Consider the following 17657-nt stretch of genomic DNA (forward strand, 5'->3'; position numbering starts at 1 on the left):
TTGGCTTTGTTACAGCAGCCTGTTGCATTTTAGAAGTTCATGTTAGAGGCTATGAAAAGCATTCAGTTCCAGACTCTGAAGTTACTCTGTCACTTTCATCTTTAGTTCTTCTTTTTTTTGTAAGGATTAAGGGAGAGAGACATTCTATGATGATAAAAAAGGCCTATGTAGATCACTAACTTGATATTTGAAAATATTGGGAATAGAAATTTATGTAGTTGTGGTTGCTTGTCAGCTTTGGGGTTTAGAATCCAGGGCACACTGAATTTCATCCCATTCTTTCTGCTGTAGTTTCAGGGTTTTGGAGGTTTCATCTTGTACCACTATTAAGTTTACTTCCAGTCAGAATGATTGGAATGTTTCATCTTAAGAAACATCTAAAATTCAAATTGATGGACCAAGAAAGGACTCAGCCTTGAGTTAAACGTGAAAACAGAAGGACCAAGTACAGGAAAGAAACTGAACATGGAAAAACCCACAGTAGCTGTCAGCCATGATGCATGGACTGCAGCCCTTTCTGGTGATAAGGAACTTCCAATAGGCAATGTGAATATGAGTGTCCTGGAAACTGTTGTCACTTAATCGTGTTGTCATCGCTCAGACTCGAGACTTGGAAGGGCTGAGGAAGTTCTGTCAGTTTGTGTGGTCAGACACTGTGTACTTTATAAAGATGTTTCTATATAATCCCTGTGTAAACAGTGATGGTCAACCTTAGAGGGTGTATTTCACAATAGAGAAGTGCAAAAGGAGAACGTGATTTTTGCCCCTTCCTTTGTAGAGTGTTTTCTTACAGGCAGTGAGGGAACAATATAAGAACTCTGAATTCATTAAATACTTATTTTATCCTTAATTAAAATGGAGTAATTTAAGTAGGCTGCCCTTGAAAATAGCTATTACATTTGCAAATTGATAGATTTCATTGAAGAAGCCTTCTTTATGTAAAATACTGAATGTAAATAACTGAAGAACATGTTATTGCATTGATGATTGATCTTTTTTGGTGATACTTGTGAGTTTATCAACTTTGCCTTATCACTGAAAAATGTCAATTTGGTGTTACTCTTAAATCTGGTGAGTGTGAAATTTGAGAAAAAGTGGTTTGTGGCTTGCAACAGCCCTCTTTGAGGCATGTGATTCAATTGCCCATAGACATTTGCACAGTTTCACTGTCATGAGACTAAGTTGGTCAGAGAAATATATGTAAAAGCTACTTGGCTGTTTCTGCTCCTACTTTATAGATTAAGTTTGTGATATAGGGATCCAACTTTTCAAGTCTCAGTGCTGGCAAAGCTGTGTATTTATGCTTGTAGCAAGGCTTTATATAAAGGCTTTCAGCATCTCTTACCTGCAGTGATTAGATTGCTATAATGTTGAAAAACTCTCGTATGGAGAGATGAGTTTTGTAGTTCTTGTCTGAGAATCCTTTCCTTTTCCAGGAAGTAACGCCACTGAAGGAGACCGCTGCCTTTAGTTGCGCTGGTTGTTTGGTGTGATGTGTGCAGCTTCAGAGAGCTGCAGGTAAGATGCTGTTGTGTAGATGATCTCAGGGGGTGGAGTTAGAACTGGGAAGATGTAGTGCAAACCATAAGCAGAGTAGAAGGGTGTCTCTGTAACATAGATAATTGCAGTGCACCTGATGCACAATCAGCCTTTGGAATGAAATCTGACCTTTGAGAGTTAATGGGAGGTATGAGCAAGTGCTTGATGATGCGAGTAGGGAGCCTTAGCCATTCTGCTGTAGACAGCCTTTGGTTTCCCATAGTTTTGCTGATGTATTTTTGCAAGACACCAATTGTCATTAGCTAACCAGGTGTGAAGATTGCTAAAGCTGCCAGAGGAATGGTGCAGTTTGAGTGGACTTTAAGTTCTGCCATGTGCACTATATGTTTTCTGGCCAAGAGAAATGTGTGCCTTTGGTAATCTCAAAGTGACATAAGGTGATGCTTGGTCCTCCAGGAGCTGTGGTCAAGATCGGCTCTTCCAGAACTTGCCAGCAAGGAGGAATTATCCCAAGATTCTGAGTTGAAAGGAACCCACAAGGATCATCAAGACCAGCTCTTAGGTGAATGGCCCATATAGGAGCTGAACCTGCAGCCTTGGCATTATTGGTACCACACTCCAGCCAACTGAGCTCATCTCAGTGGCACAGTATGCCAACTTCTTAGGAGATGTGATTTCCTAGAGTGAAATAAGTTCACTTTCTACCTCAGTTCAGTACCTATGTCAGCAAGCCACTAAGTAAATAAGGTGAAGTTTAATATATGTAGAGGAATTGTAATTAAGGAATGTATAATTGATTCCTTATGAAGGAAGGTGGTGTTGTCTCCCACCTAATTTTAATAGCATTCTAAATGGTGTTATCTATATTGTCAGTGTCCTATAAGCTGCCTGTTGTATAAGAGAAAACTCAGAAAGGGAAGGCAGGGCATACTGTTAAGGATGTTGATATATGAATGGAGTAATTGTGCTACAGTCTCCTGCCAGAATAATGGAGGTGCTGTTCAAATCAGTGGACTCTGTGACTAGTTGCTGGTGAAGATAACACAGTTGTGACTTTTATGGTTGTGTGAATCTGGCAGCACAATGTTCAGTGTCCTTTTCACTGAGTCCCTGCCTGCCTTGATGCCACATGCCAGCTGTTCCATTGCAGGCATTTTTAGACTGCCTTCCTCTTCATCCTGTCTTCTATTGCCCAGCTCAGTTGCCACCCCAGGAAGCAGCTGTCTTTTATGAAAGCAGGGTGGTGTTCTCCATACCAAGATGGCAACACAAGGGACATGATTTCATTTGTAAGCCTGGGCAGTAGCAGCAGCACAATTTTCTACTTGCCCCAACTGTAGAGCTCATACTTCTATGTCAAACTCACTCATATGAGGAGAGAAATTTCTTGCTTGCCACTGTACACATTCATCAGCAGGCAATGCAGAATATGGCAATGGTAGAATATGAATTATTCAGGGGAAATTCATGTGAGTGATGCCTTGGTTGCCTTCTGCCACTTGCTCTGTGCTGTGTCTGGTTTTTGAGGAGTGACTTGTAGAAGTGCATGTGCTGCCAATGTGGAAAGGCTGCCTTTGGGTGCAGGATTTCAGGGTCATCAGGTGATATTTCTGTCTTTGCTGAGCTTGAGGCTTCATTGATTGCTCTGATGGACTTGAGAATGAAGACAAATTTTCCTCATTATTTCCTGTTTGACTTTTCTTGTTCTTTGCAAAGCAGTTTAAAGTTAGGAAGATGACAGGTGTTGTATGATTCAAGAGGCTATTGCAGCAATGTGGTTTTCCAGCATGTGTTACTTACGGGCAGTGCACTTTCTGTGACTCTGCCACCAAACTCTGTGTGTTGCAGCAGATCACTGTAGCTGTTTTACTGTGAACAACACTTGATTTAGAAAGGTGAGAGACATCTGTGGGTTTCACAGTTCTAGCCTAGCTGAGGTCATGCAGTCAGACTGGTGTGTTCGTGAGGGCTGTTTGGCATCACTGGAGCTGCTGAATTGCCACTGTTGCTGGCAGCCCTGCCTGCGGTGCTGTACTGACTTGTGGGCAGCCTGATCTCCCTCTGGGAGAACATGACCTGCCACGCTGCTGTGGAATGCATTTCACCTTCTCAAGGAAACACAGCTGTGATCACACATATGATAGGCAGCATCCTACTTTGCTCAAGATCATGATGGGGGTGAGGAATGTTAATTTCTATACCAGGAAAAAACTACATACCTCTCTAGTTCGGGGTGATGTTAATATTGAACTTTTTTCCTGGGTTTGAACAACTGTAACAAGATGGTCAAAAGCTCAATTTGTTTGAATAATGAACATCTGAATAATGTTTGAATAATGAACATGGTCTTTTTGTCCATGTCTCAGATGGCAGCTTATTTTAAAGAGAATTAATGGGTGCAATATGCAATATTTCTGTAGTTCTTATCAGCCCTAGCTGATAGCATGTTTTACTGATGGTTTGAGATGTTCCTGACTTAATTCAGTATATACTGCTTATAATTATATCTTCATTTGAAGCTTTTGAAATAAAAACACCTTTTCATGATCTTTTCTTGCTCATAATATTAAATTAACATTTATTTTCACATTGGGGCTAAAATAAACATATATTTTAATTAAATTAAATATTTTTATTTTATAAAAATAAAATACAAAATAGTTTAGAATCAGGTGGGAGAACTGTTAATGAGGAATAGTGAGACAGTTTTGTGAAAATTTATAGGATTTTGGTATTTATGGAAGAGGGTGATAGTCTTAGCTCCTTGTATAGGTAAACTGGGACACTGAGAGGCAGCACTGGCATTTTGAGGTGCACGTCGTAACTTTGTCTTTTAATGTATGATTGGTTAACTTTTAAAGTAGTTGGTTTAACTTCATCTCTCTGAGTATTCTGTGTCTTACTTCACTAAGAGTATGGGAACAATTTTGATCTTAATTTCCAAATTCTACAGACAATTTCAGTGGAGGTTTTTCATTATCACATGAAGGTTATTTTAAACTCTCTGTGTTAGAATGTGCGTTCTAGCCTTTTCTTATTAATAATAATAACTTTGAGATCTGAGTGTAGCTTGTGGAGAAAGCCCACATGCAAAGGCTTGTTCTTGGCTTTTAATGCATGTTTGTTTTTTGTAGCAGAAATTCTGTGCTGATCTTGAAAGAGATAAAATCTGCATGCTAGCAGAATTAATATGGGGAAGAGAAAGGTAACAGAAAAAAGTTGAATTAAGATCCCAATATTATATCACCAGGAAGGTGGTGCAGTAAGTCTGAATCTATTATATTCTAGTCCATTGTATTCTAAGACTTGACCTTCTGAATTACCATAGACTTAGTTTTGACTAGAAGGTGACATGCTGATGTGAGTTCTTGCAGTTGGTTTGGTAGGTGAAGCAGTTTTACCAGTTTGGAGCAGTCTATCTCAGGTAGCAACATGAAGTTCACATACTGTACTCCCCCCCCTCCCCCTCCCAGCAGTGTTATATTATATGAACTGGTTTAAATATTGTTTACAGGCTGGAATTAAAATCCTGTTGTGGTCTTGGAAAGACCAAATATTTTGACTAGATTGTTAGAGAAATTAACATATTGCTTCCATTTCTTAATTAAAGCTTTCATTAAAAACTTCATTATCTCGAAGGAATTTTGTAATCATTAATTTGATTTTAGATGAAAAGGGTAACCATCTCTTTGGATGTATACAGAGTTACTTATTTAGAGAAATACATTTTCATTGTTACATATACTTAAAGTGAACTTTCTTTTCACTGAGTTTAATGGCAGTAAAAAAAAAAATCTGGAGAGGAACAGTGGGATTTATTGATATCTGAAGCTTTATGTGATAATACTCACTGAGCAAGTGGTTGTGGATTCATAAGTATCACTTCTGGTCAAAAATAACGTCTTACTAATTTTAATGACCATCATGAAATCTGGTAACTTCTGTGGAAGGAAATGTCTGAGAGATTATTATCAGTGTTTAAGAAAACAGTGCCTGTGAAATTTTGTAGCAGTTTAATTCCTATCTACAGCCTCCATAAAGTCCAGCATTACTATCCTTGCAAGCAAAAGGCTTTAAATGCCGAGTGATAGGAAGAGGGAGTGGGGGAGGGAAGTATGCATTTGTTTGTAAGAGCAGACATGAAAAACTTTACTTGGAATTCTTCCATAAAACCACAAACCTTGAATGCAGACTGATCGATGCATCCTTTTTTTTAATTCCATGGAGTTCACCCCTTCCCTCCTCTCACCTCTTACCCCAAATTAAAATATGCAAACATTGAAATTAGTAAGATGAAGGGTTTTGCTAAAAGTCTGAGAAACTTCAGGTCTGTTGCCATGAATAAAGAAAAATCCAGCCTTGACTGGAGTTGTGGCAAATTGGTATAATGGAGTACTAATTCCAGATAGTGGGCTTGTTCTTTAACAGAAACACTGAAATTATCTAAAAAAACATTATGTTGTGAGGTACAGAGAGAAAATGGCATTAAGTTCCTACATGAAACCTTTTATCACCCATATTGGACTTGACCAAATCACTTTATCATCTCCCCTTTATTTCAGGCCATAGATTCCTTTTTTTTTGGTTTTTTTTTTTTTAATATCCATGGAGTCATGGTTATAGCTTCAAGAGAGAGGGATTTTTTAAAAAAGTGCTATAGGAGAATCTGAGATGGAGGTGGGACAGTAAGTCACCAAGTGAACGAGTTCTTGCTGCTGTCATATGAACATTGTTCTGGTAACTGATTGTGCTACACTTGGATTTGGGGAATGTTTTATTCCCAACATTACATACATCAGGATTTTATGAAGGTAAATACTTATAAAAGATATTTTTTCAGTTATGTTGCTATATGTAATTTTTTTAATCACTGAAGTTTGCTTAGATCTCAAGGCTTTGCAGTGAGCAGACATGGGAAGCATTAGGGATGAAGTGAGGTTTTACATGCTATGTCATCATAAGGAATGCTAGTTGTCCATATACAAAATGGTACCAGAAAGCTGGAATTGTGTTGGAATTCTCTGTTTAGACACCTCTCACAAGGAGTATGGTGACAGATTCCTTAAATGTTTTGTGAGTTGTGTGGGTGATGAAACACGTGGCTCATATTAGACTCTAGAGAGGATACAAAATATTTTTAAAGGTACTTAACTGGTGAGGGAGTTCAAAAAGCATTGCATTATGTGTGCTTAAAAGTATTTACAGCTTGTGTCTGACTTTGTTAAGCTAGCTTCTGATTTGCTTACATTTGTGCAAAGCAAATGGATTTGGAAATTCTGTTAGTTCCTTGTAGTGCTTTGTAAAGAGTTATTATGAGAAAAGTGTTATGGAACAATTGAAAACTTGCACTGGATAGGTGTACAAATGTATACATTAATTCCTACTATAATAAATAAGATTCGTGTAAAGAAAAATTTATGTTCTTTGAAGTCAACCACAGTTGCAGTGCTGGACACCAGAGTGGGTTCCTAAAAACATTCTGCATATATTTTACATGAAAGTGAACTTTTTCTGTTGTTGGGCTTAATGAGAGATGATCAGATGATTTTCTGATATCCTGACAGCCAGAAAAAATTACTGTATCTTTTCTCTGGGCTCATTTGTATTATTAAAACCCGCCACTTTTTCACAAAAGCTTGGTGCAACGCTTCACAATTTCATTTGACTTCTAAATTAATATTAAAAATGCCTTTTCTGTCACTTTCGCTCCTCCTTCTTTGCATTGGCTGCAGTCAAAAGTGTGGTTGATTTAGCGTGAACAAGCTGAAGAAAACCCACAGATAAGAGGGCCTTAATTATATTTAGCTGTGGAGGATGGGAGCGATTGAAGTATCTTGAGCTGCCATGTAACAGCTGCCAGGCAGTGACTGACTGGAGTGCTTGAGCCCAGCACAGCAATGGTGTAGCAGGGAGTCATCTGTCACCCTGTGAATGGCACAATGTGAGTGGCAGTTAGGCTAATTTTCATTTTGTAATTGAGATTGACTAAGTGCGCCCATGGCTTGTTGCCACAATAATTCAAATTTTGTGAGCTATCTGGAATATCCAGATTAATTTCATTTAAATGTTCTTGAGGTCTAAAAACTCCTGCTTCTGTGTGTTTTTTGGAAAGGGAGATCCTTTCAGTGTAGTGAGGCAGCTCTCGGTGGTGCTGCGGCAGTTGGGTGTGAGCAGCTCTGCTGTGGTGCTGTGACAGCTGCCACACGGAGGTGTGGCCAGCTGGACGGGCCCTGAAGGGACACCAGCTTGGGAGCTGGGCTGCCTCACAACAAAGACTTCACAGCACAGTAATTCTCTCTGATACTGTCAGTGTTGGATCCTGGCAAGAATGGAAGATTAAGACGTGAAGCAAGACTTCCCAGCTGGTCAAATGGGACTGGGTGATTTCCTAAATGGATGGCTGCACCACCGCCACTGTACGTTCCAATACCTTTAGGAAGTTTTGATCAAATAATTAATCTGGGTGGTTTGGGGATTTGTTTTTAAAAATTCCTTTCTATTTTTAGTTTTTAAACTTTCTCAGGCCTAGGAATTGTGCTGCTTGATTTTCTGTCATGAAGAGAAACACTATTTTATTAAAACCTGGACTGCTGGAGGATTCTATTGCTTTTTCAGAGTTCCTGCAATATAAGGATTGGAAAATTATCGTTCCCTTTTTATTTTCTAACATTATGATATTGTAATTGTTGTAGCTTTCCCCCCGGGAAAATTGGTTTTCTGAGGTGAAGACCTTGGATGTATCTAATCTGTCTTTGAGCTGAAGGTAGTAAGTAGTCCTTGTTATCATCCTTATCCTTGCTTCTTTTCCCTGCACCTTCCAGTTTCATTTCAGGGAGGGTATATGAACTACAACAACTATATGGTATTGAAGCTGAGTGCAGTCTGGTCTTATGCTGCAGCATCCTGCTTGCTTTGCACTGCTCTTTTCATAATAATTCTTTCATAGTAATTTAATAATAATTAACGTTGAAATATAAATAATTTAATAATAATATAATAATAATTCTTACTACTGTTTGCTTATTTGACAATTAAATTTTTGGAGGACTAAAAATGAGTTATGACCTTTCCTAGACAGTAATAATGACTGAATTCACATACATTGCTATTTATAATTACAGTGGCTTTTTTACCCTTCTTCCATATGCCTTTCTCTGCTGTTTTTATTACAGAATAATTTCTTCTTGTGAGATGATCTTGTATTTTTAAAATCAGCTTAATCTACTCTGGAACATTTTGCATCACCTGCACAGTTGTTGAACTTACTTCTTTTGAGAGCGTACATGAATGAATGAGACATTGCTGGTTGTGGTGGAGAGCCCTCTTTATCTCCCTGTTTTGTATCCGAGCACTCTACTACTCTTGTGCATTTGCCTAATTTCTCTGTACCTGAATCCTGCTTGCTGACAGACTCAGCAGCACTACTGTTCATTCCCAGTAGAAATGTGTGGCTTGTTGTTCCAAATGTTTCCAGAATGTGGGCCAGGTGGGCTGTTGGGCTGGACCGTGCTGTGGACTGGTGTAGTGCAATTGTGCAGGAGCAGTTGGCCAAAATGTGAGTTGTGATACATTGTATAAGAACCAAGGGTAAAGCTTCACTATGAAGCTTCACTATGAATATTCATATTCACTATAAATATTTTTTAATATCTTGCTAAAATATATCCTCCTAGTAAATTGTTTTCGAGTGCAGTTGGTTCCTGCAAGGTGTGCTCTGGATCTGTAGCTCATTTTGTCTGCTCTGTCTGCTCTTACCTAAGAGCTGGAACCAAAAATTCAGTGTGTGTTCGTATGGTTCTGGACTCCCAGTAAGCAGGGAGTGATCAGGTCAGCAGCACAAAGGTATGATTGACTGATTTGTATTCAACCCTGTGTGTTACTAAGCAGCAGATGTTAGGCCTTGTTTAGTCAACACTGATTATTTGCTTATAAAATACTCATAGGTCCTATGGAAGTAAACCCTAAGGTTTGATTGATCTACCAGTAAAATATGTTTATTTTACTTGTAAAAGAGTATTTTTTAAATTTTGAAAATGCATTTATTTTCATGGGATTTGACATACATAAATGCAAGCTGCAGTTTGTGGAATTGGGTGATTAAAGAACATACTTTTTGGCTGTTTCAGCTCTTTTTGTACTTTCTTTTATATCTAATTTCATTTTGAAATTCAGCATGTATTTGTAAAGATACCTTTTAAACCAAGATGTTTGTGACAGTGTTCACAGGGGTTTTTGGGTTGGGGAAGAGACAAGGATCTGACTCTGATTTAGAAGGCTTGATTTATTATTTTATGATATATATTACATTAAAACTATACTAAAAGAATATAAGAAAAGGTTTCATTAGAAGGCTAGCTAAGAATAGAATAGCTAAGAATGATAACAAAGGTTTGTGGCTCAGCTCTCTGTCCGAGCCAGCTGGGCTGTGATTGGCCATTAATTACAAACAACTCTGTGAGACTAATCACAGATCTACCTGTTGCATTCCACAGCAGCAGATAACCATTGTTTACATTTTGTTCTTGAGGCCTCTCAGCTTCTCAGGAGGAAAAATCCTAAGGAAAGGACTTTTCATAAAAGATGTCTGCAAAAGATGTTCATGTTTGAAAACTGTCTGATATTTAGCTGCCCTAAATGTAAATGATTCACTTGGAAATGACGTGGTTTGGTTAGTTAAAATTATTCACATGTGTGCAGATGAGCTGTAAAGCAGAATTACTTGAACTGCTTTCCACAAGGCACATAGCTAGTGTTTCTTTACTAAATTTCTGCTTATTTTCGGTTATTATAGATAATATAATTCAACTCACTTTCTCTCACATCAAGTGTTTAGGAGACCTGTTTTCTACCAGTGACTGACAATCTGCAGGGTATTTTTAGAGTGAGCCTACAAAACAAGGGGATTACTGCCTTATATCTCTGCTCTTAAACCTCTTAGCATATTGTTTAGGACCATAGTCGGAGTTTGCAGTTGCTGTGGTGTCTGATGAATTGGGACATTTGCTTTATAATAGTTATTGATGGAGAAAATGAGGCTTGCTTTCTTTTATTTGCTGAATTTCACAGGTTTGTGAGAGGCAAATTATTTATTTTACACCTACTAGAAGGGGCATTGCATATCCTTAGGAATAACTTCAGCCTTGGAATGATCAAACTTGTATTTTTGTGACAGTTTAAGAGTCTGAATGTTTATTTTGGTGATACTTCTGTAACATAACATTGTGGAATACTGACTTCTGTGTTAATTGCTGCAGTCTGGAGGTATTTATGTTTGAAAAGTGTATTTTACAAAATCCTGAGCTTTAGGATATAACCTCTGGTAGTTGAATGTTTTAGCCACATAATTGTTAACAGTGTGTTGGAGTACAGTTCATTATTTCATTTCCTGATATTTCATAATCTGTTTGCAATTTTTGTTTAAGTCTGGCTTTTGCCAGTAAAATGTTGCTGTCATAACATTGTTTCCCCCTTCTTCCACCCTCATCTGTGGTGCAGATAGAATTGTCGAGTGCTCTGGAAAGAATTGCGGCGTGCTCACACGATACCTTAGCTCAGGTGTAAGACAGCAAGAGATCTGATGGATTTGAGGATGTCTTGTACTTCACATCATATGATAACAATGCATCACAATTTCAAAGAATGCTGTCAGAGACATTATTGTCACAGCTCTGATCTCTTTGGTCTTACATAAAGAGTTTAAGGTTGCCATTTCTGCTCTATTTTCAAAGTAAGATCTAAATAGTACTTTCACTGCTGAAAGGTGAGTTTTCTGCAGTTTCTTTTAGTTATGTATCCAATAATTTATCTTCAGCAAGGAAAATCCCCTTTATTTGAACTCTAAATAACAACAACAACAACAACAACAAAATGTGTTTGCTGGCTGAACAAATTAAGAAATGCTTCACTTTTATGCATATTTTAATAGGATGCTTACTTGTAGTATTGTATGATGAGATGTTAATTGGGTAATGAAAGGGTGCATGGGTTGGAAAGCCGTGTGGTGAATAATGTGGTTAGTCAGCCTGTATTGCGAAACAGGGCTGTTAACGTTTTAGTGAGCATGCTCATACGGTTACTTGCCTTCATTTGCTTCAGTGTGACAGTGCTGGATTTAATTAGATTTTATGGGGTCTAAACTTACAAAAAGGCTCAAAGTTCTGCATTCAGAATCTGACACATGGGGTGACCTTTTCTTCCTTAGAAGATAAGGGTACTCTGTGTGCTTATGCTGGTGAATAATTGCAGAGAAGCTGTTGCAGGGCAATTGCAGCAAGTTTTGGCTAACCTTTACAGTAGGCTTGGAGAGATAGGACATTACATGTTTTTGTACTGTGTAAGTGGGAGAGGAGGGGAGAGCGTTTGCTTAGCAGCAATGCTTAATAAGGATTTTTCAGAGAAGTAAAGCTCCATCCTAGCAGCTTCATAATAGACAGGGACAGACTATTTACCTTGGCAGCTTTCAGCTTGCTTTCCTAGCTTGCCTCTTTTTTATAAATGAAATGTTCTTACATTGTCATCTTAAATTTAGGGACTCAAATTTTACATTAGAGAGCAGAAGAGATCTAAATGTTTTAAACTGCTTCTACTTGTGTTTGTACTGCAGGTAAGCCTGCCAAACCCAAACATAATCCTAAGAGAATGACTTGAAACAAGCATATTTCCTCAGTGATGTCCTCGTGTCCTGGTTATAGCCAAGATTTACAAACAATAATGTTCAAGTGTTGGCAGTGAACTGTATTTTATTGGAAAAAGCAATGTGAAATACTCTTCTGGAATATGGAAGTGGGCTGTTCACATTTCCTGGTGCATTTCATAGTACGATTGAGGTTTTCATAATGCTCAAAAGATAGCTATTAAACATTAGTCTGTGGACAAGTTGTGACCAAGTCGTACTTGCACAAGAACTCAGAGCCACTGAGCTTTCTAAGGATACAGATCTTCACAGCCATGTGGAGGAATGTCTCTGGAGTGTTTTCCTAATAAGTAGGTTAGGTAAACACATTTTTTTCAACAAGATTAAGATTATTTGCATTTCTTGGGTGTGAAATATCAGGTAACTTTGGCAGGAAGAATACATCCTGATTCAGGAAGCTTTGATGTCAAAAAATGCGAGAAAAACATATTAGAAATGGATGAGTTTTTTGCTCTGGGTTTCAGACTCTTTGGCTTGGCCCTTCAGCAGTATTAGGTGTATTTCACTGGGGAGGAGCACATAAGGGAGCAGATGGTTGTGCAGCTGCTTAGCCCTCACCTGTGTGTGGCCAGCAGGCAGTACTGGTATGAATGAGACCTTTTTTTTATTTTAAATTACTTAACCTGATAGTATCAAGTTAATTGAATTTGTTTTATATGGAGGCTTGTAAATTCTAGAATGATCCCTATAACACATTTTCCTTAAAACTCTATTTCCGTGCTGTCTGAAGTGCACACCTCTAGGAATTTTGTCCCTGTGTCAGTACTTCACCTGGTGGTTCACGCTCCTGGGAGGACTTTGCACTACGGATCAGGAGGATGGCACCCCGAGTGGGAGGGTGGGTGTGGGGCAGGGGGGTGTTCCCTCCTGCCCCCGGATACTCTGCATTTGTTGCAGGCTTCAGAGAGTACTTTGCCCTTGTTTGACCCATGACTTTCTTTTTTTTTTTTTTTTTCTAAATTAGTAAATAGGAAACACTATTAAGTTCTGAAAGAAAACGGATAGTAATCCCAAACCTGCCAAATGGTTTTTAAAAGCTGACTGAAGACTTAATACCCATTTTTATCCTTTTTCATTGCAAACAGAAAAGATAATAGATAATTGAATACATATTAAATAACCTTTGTGAAGGCTAGAGTTCATAAGAAATATAAAAAATGTTTGTGCTGTTTTTTTTGTCCTGAATTGAAATTCGAAGTGGTTGCTTAGTGTGAAGTATGTAGTACACCCTAGCTTACAATCTAACCAGTTGAATTTGTGCATGCAATTTGGGTCCCCAGGTATCCATATTGTCCTTCTGCCCTGCAGATTCTCTAGTTTGGATTACTCAGTAGCAACAACTGCTCTGCAAGAAGCAGCTCTCCACAGTGCAAATGAATTGCTTATCTAAAGGTATGGCTACGTGGGTAAACTCTTGCAAAGCTAAGCTCCAAATTTGCATCATCAGCAGCTTCCTCCTGATCTAACTCCAGTTAATTTGAAAGCTTACCCATCTCCCACTGAAGGGTAAATTGCTGGCTTGTGCTCACTGAAGGGTAAAAGTGAACACAATTGTACAGCAGAGCAGCTAACAAGACATGAATTAACATGCTGGTTTATCTTGCAGTAATTCGTTCTGCAGCCATACCCTGATGATGCACAAGGCAGTGAAGCTGAGTGCTTCAACATGCAGTTTTATCCATGACAGTGTTGTTTCTGTCAATTCTGCCCCGAGTTGTCAGTGGACTGATAGAGGTGTAAATGGTGGTTTTTCTGTTGGTCAGAAGAATAACGATGTTCCAGCTTTCCTTAAATTGCCTTTGGAGCTCTGTTTCCAAAATACATAAATTTGCATAAAAATAAATGGTAATATAAATTTAAAAACTAATTTGTGTTTTTGATACCTTTTCTAGGTAGGTGCTTTGAGAAATGGTCTAATGTCTAGCTTCATGTTGAAATCTCTTGAATTAGAAAAGCAGTAGAGATATTAATGTTGTGTAGGTGGTTTTGTTTTGCTTTGTTGGGATTTCTTTTGCCTTTTTTTTTTACCTCCAGTGGGAATGACCATTTAGATACTCATCTGTCTGCAGTAAGGTAACCTTGAAATCTACCAGGACCCAATGTGGCTGTTTCCTTATTTCTCCATAAGGCTCAGGACTTTGAGCCTTTGTTTACAGTTTGTCTCAGATGTAATGTTATGTTTTGTGATTTAATTAGATTTTGAGTTCCCTATCTTGACTTTTCACTAGGTTTTCTGAGTTCCAGACAAAATTAGTAAAAATTTCAGCACTTAATTGGAGCAATTCACCGTGCTTCTCTTCTGAATCCTCAAATATGCAGCCTGTGTGAATTATTCTATTTAACACTTTCCCATCAGGTGACAACTCTAGTTATGTTGTCCTGACATCCATGTTACCAGCAAATTAGGTATTTATAGGACATACTGTTTTGCAGCCTACTTGTAAGTCTGATATTTCAGAAAATGAAAGTGTGGCCATTGGAGAGAGCTTGCTGGTTGCCTCACAAGAAATTAATTTTGGTGTTTGTCAGCATTTCTATCAGATAGAATAAGCTATTTTTAAACTGTTTGTTGCCAACATGACCTCAAAATCAGAACATGTAGGAAAATGGGTTTGGTTTTTGGTGAAAAGGAAATACTTTGGGCAAAGTGCCACTTCAGTTCCTCATACAAAATGTAGTTGAGGAACTCTTATTCTTATCCTTCCCTGGGGATTGAGATTCCTGGTCAGAATAAATGTCAGATAAGGCACCAGTCTCTTGGGCACCAGTAACGCCCGGGAGGGAGAAGTCCAACAGAATGCTCGCATAAGCAAATGTTATGATAAGGCAATTAGACTGCGATTTTCCACAAGTGGCACAGTGCTTGTGTGCTGTCCTCAGTCCTTGCTCTGCTATTCGCTCAAGTTTTTGAGATTCAGAGTTGCCTTGAGATCTTCAAAGCTGACACGAGCCTTATTGCATCTAACTGTGTCTCCTTAACAGTCTGTTGTCCCTTTTGTCAGAGTGGAGTATCTGTGTCCATTTGTCCCTTGCTGGAGTGCAAGGTCTGGCAGCTGGGCTGTAAGCCATGTGCTGACCAGATATCTGCACTTTACACTGAAGCATCTGGAGCAGTGGTTTTGCTCTGGCACTGCCAGTCTGCAGCAGGGACAAGAGTGGTGTCTGTCCTTATGAGCTGAGATGCCATGCAGAGATTTGCTGCAGTATGTTTTACCTGCCCAAGGTGGTTGAATGGCATCCCTTGAAATTCTGATTCCTTCAGATAGATGCACAGAGTCCTCCATCTGCAGTTTGTAAGACAAAATACATAATTAATATTGCTGTGATGCCTCTCTAAGCCTTGATGGAGAATAGAAGCTTTGCAGCTCCTCTGAATACTTTGAGAATTGCCTTTGCACATTCAGAGATTTTGAAACGGCTTACAGCTTGTAAGATAAACAATGTTTATAGAAGAGTGTTATGATTTAGCCCAAGATGGCAACTAAGCCCCATTCAGCTGCTTGCTCACTCTTCCCGGTGGGATGGGCAAGGGAGTCAGAAGAGCAAAAGTGAAAACTTCATGGGTTGAGATAAAGATAAATAAATGCCACACAGGCAAGCAAAGCAAGAAATTAATGCTTCCCACAGGCAGGCAGGTGTTTGGCCCCTGCCAGGAGAGCAGGGCTCTATCGCACACAGCATTTACTCGGGAGGACACTGTTACTCTGAATGTTACCCTTTTCCTTTTGTCCTTCCTTCTGTCTTCCCTCCCCCTGGTTTTACTCGCTGGGTGTGATGCCATATGCCGTGGGACATGCCTGTGGTCAGCTGGGATCATTCTCCCAGCTGTGTCCCCCTCACAACTTTTTGTGCCCTGGAGCCAGCTCAATGGTAGGGTGGGGTGAGAAGCAGAAAGACCTTGATTTAGTGTAAACACTCCTTAGCAACAACTAAACCGGTATGTTATCAACATTTTTCTCAGCCTAAATCCAAAACACAGTGCTGTATCAGCTACTGGGAAGAAAATTAACTCTGTCCCAGCTGAAAGCAGAAGAGTTGCTTCAGTTTACTGAGTGATAGGAAATGCGCACGGTTTTTATTTTGTAGCTAGGTTCTAATCTCTGAATCCACTCAAATATTTTATGTTCCTAGATATGACAAGCATTTTGTAGCTATGAAGAAATGAAGTTAACAGTTCTTTATAACCAGATAATTGTGATTGAGAATCCTTCAGCAATTTCCATCCCTGCGCTTATACTGCTTGTTAGACCTCCTGGCTGTTCTAGGTACCTACTAGGGACAGTTGCCTATAGCCTTCAGCAGACATCCCAACCCTTCACTTAATTTGCATTTGGATTTGGGCTGCTTGGAGGGTCTCACCTTGTTGCTTTCAAATGCTCATCAAGTAACTTTGAGCACAGTGTTTGCTGTAAAAGTGGTCTTTGGTGTGGCTGTTTTCTGGTGTAGAAATACTGCAGGAATTATCCCCTAAGCTGAAAGGACCCAGAATGCTGCAAGACCCAGGAGTGTTGGAATTCAGGTGCCACTGAACTTGTGCATGTGACTGTTATGCTTATTTGCACTTAAACAATTAACATCACCACACTTAAATCACCCAGTCCTAGTGATACAGTGGTGTTTTCTTTATCCATGGGTATATCTTTGAATTATTACTTATCTTACAATAGTTCTTTTAATAGATGATGGAAAGTTGTAAGATTCTAGAGAAATCAGCCAGTATCATGCCATGAAAATACAGTGGGAATTGACTTCTTTAATTATCTGCTGCTTGAGGAAGGAAGTAACAATTGCTGAAGGAGACATTTTAGGGAGTCACTAAGAAAACACACACCTTTTTGTTATTTGGCATGGCTAAAGTGTGCCATGTTTTGTGAGATACAAAACAATTTAGTATGTGTAATTAGTGATGGGCAGTGATTTTCTATAGTGCTTTTAATTTCTGACTCTTGTTCAGCTTTGAAATAGTTGCATTTTGACTTTAAACTTCTTAAATGTCAGATACCACAAACAGGAATGTGTTGATTTTTCTCACCTATATAATACAGTTTTCAGTGGAAGATACTAGTTCTTTTCAAGGTTTAAAGTGCTATTCCAACTGCTTTTAAAGCAGCTTTTGTTCAAAGGCCAGCCACTGACACCTGTAAATATCTATATTCTGTGGTTTATTCAGTCTAATGGGAAATAAGTGTATGTAATCTAATTAGATTTTGCTGCCTTGCATTCTGTATCTTTTTTTTTTTCAATCAAAATGAGATGTCATGGTTGTGAGAGGGCTTCTTTTTCAGGAATGATGACCAGGTCTCAAGAAGCCTTTCAGTATGTCTTCAGTATTCCCCACTTTGTATCCCATATGATTTTACTTCTTTAGGTGAATAATGAGTCTTTTTATTAGTAGTAATTTTGCTGATAGCTTTTTGACTTACTGTAGTTTGAATATAGTAAAGGTGAGCAAGTCTAAAGCATA

The 17657-nt window shown here is 38.7% G+C and overlaps 1 protein-coding gene across 7 annotated transcripts in view; it reads left to right on the forward strand.

The window, feature by feature from the left end:
- NUMB (NUMB endocytic adaptor protein) overlaps window positions 1-17657 on the forward strand; it is a 92643-nt gene that overhangs the window by 39240 nt on the left and 35746 nt on the right. For 5 of the 7 annotated variants that reach the window (XM_058807309.1, XM_058807314.1, XM_058807310.1 and 2 more), the window contains exon 2: window positions 1437-1518. The exons of 1 other annotated variant lie outside the window; for it this stretch is intronic. The gene's annotated coding sequence lies outside the window, so the exon portion shown is untranslated. Of the gene's footprint in view, window positions 1-1436; window positions 1519-8192; window positions 8264-17657 lie in introns of all 7 variants that reach the window. One more of the 7 variants, XM_058807307.1, reaches the window with a different exon arrangement.

This window comes from Ammospiza caudacuta, chromosome 6 (genome assembly GCF_027887145.1).
Source record: "Ammospiza caudacuta isolate bAmmCau1 chromosome 6, bAmmCau1.pri, whole genome shotgun sequence".
Classification (NCBI taxonomy): Eukaryota; Metazoa; Chordata; class Aves; order Passeriformes; family Passerellidae; genus Ammospiza; species Ammospiza caudacuta.